The following is a 1966-nucleotide window of genomic DNA, read 5'->3' as shown; positions in this document are numbered from 1 at the left end:
GAAAATGGAGGCAAAAATACAGCTTTTAGCAACATCCTCAGTAAATGCTTTCACTTTCTCTCACAGGCCCCATCATCCCTTTCAGTAGCCTGTCATTCCAAATGCACTGCAAGCAAATATATTTAATTATCTTTAAAAGTGAGCAAAGGTTTCGATTACCAGTTTCGTTCTTGCCCACTGCATATATTTATTTCAAACACTTATGCACGTTTCCTTTCATTCTCCATCTGTCTTTTTTTATTTCCATTCATTCTTTCTGTTGTGGATTGTCATCTAATGTAGAGCATTATAATGGAAGTCAGCTGCTTATCCCTCAAACTTCTGGTGTGACTCCGTGTGTGTCATTAAGCCTCAATAAGCCTCAGTCTCCTACCTTTAAAAAGGATGTTGTTTGTTTGAACCATTATATTAAAATTGTTTAATTGAATCAGAATAATAATACTTTATAAATGCTAAGTACTGTTTCTATTTCATGCCAATCACGCCACCCACATTAATAAACTCCTTTGTGTTTACCTCTGGGCTGATACATTTGCCATAATCGATTGTCAGGCTCTGGGTTCACAGTGAATAGATAAATTTAATTTCATGGAGATCTCCCTTGCTCCTGAGCCCTTTCTCCTCCTGCATGACTTTCCTCCAAAAGTGTTTCATGAAACCACGCAGAGAAAACCTGTTAAAGACAAACTGAATTTTTAAGCTGAACAACAGATAATGTAAATAGTATGGTCCCCTATACTGCTAACTGTTCTCATTCTTTAGACATTTCAGTAAAGAGTATCTGAATGCATGCATTCGCCAAAGCATTTTCAACATAATGCCACCATCTTGAAATGAGGAAGGAGAACCTAGTACAGATAACAGGGGCATGGATCCCATCTATTTATTTGTGTCTCAGAGAGATGCAGAAAGCACATAACACTCAAATAATGTTAACAAAAATTGATACAATGTGTTTTGCTTTGGTTTGTTTGGGATTTTGAGGGTTTTTTTTAACTTTAGTATGATATTCAAATTAATTGACAGAAATAGGCTACTCTTATTTTAGTTTTGAATGGTCTCATTAACATTCAGCTCCAAAAATTCTACTGTTTCTTTTAGCAAAGCAAAAACATTCTTCCTACTCAGAGCAACTCAACAAACTCTCATTTGGTTACTGCCACTGGAACCTTTGTAGACACAAGTCCAGGTGCCCTTTGCGCTTCATGCAATAATTTGCCAACACCTTTTACATGTTGAACCTTAGCTGCATTCCCCACGTGCCCAAAACTCCTCTTAACATTATTTGCACATTAGAATATTCAAGAAATGCATGATCAGACCCAAGGATAACAGAGCATGTGTTGTACAATTTATTGGGATAGAAACATCTTGGTCATCATTTGTCCTTGCTTATAGAAGGTTATACTACCTCTTCAGCTCTGGTTGCTCTAGCAGAGAGAATGGCCTATCTGTTGCTTTCTACTATAATGTCAGATAGCGTCTGCTCTGGGCACCTTTAGTAACACACATCTGTGGGAGACAGTGCATAAGGGGAAGAGTGTGAGGATTTTCATTATTTCTTTGAAATATGAAGGCTTGATCAATGGCTTGATCCTAGCCATTGAGAGGACTGGAGCAGAGCTGAGTGCCTGTTTCATGTCCGGTATTTCTCTGCTCGCACCAGATAAAAAGGGACAGTGAGAAAACACAGCCATGATGCTCTGCCTCAGTAAACCTGTCAGGCAAAATGACCCATAGCAGGAGCACTCCAGGAAACTCTGAAGTTCTGCAAACCACAACTTTTTATCTAAGATGCACCTCACCTCTTTTTTTTAGTGATTTTTTTAGTGATTCCTGATGAGGCTGTTACAAAACTCAACACGTGTTCATAGTTTCCATATATGCCTCCACAAGGATGCTACTTTTGTGCCATGGCCTCTTAGACATTATCCCCTACCCAACATTCACAATTTTTTTCTTGGAT

The sequence above is a fragment of the Ciconia boyciana genome, chromosome 3 (assembly GCF_034638445.1).
Source record: "Ciconia boyciana chromosome 3, ASM3463844v1, whole genome shotgun sequence".
Lineage (NCBI taxonomy): Eukaryota > Metazoa > Chordata > Aves > Ciconiiformes > Ciconiidae > Ciconia > Ciconia boyciana.
The sequence above is the reverse complement of the archived record's forward strand: the minus strand, read 5'-3'. Positions refer to the sequence as shown.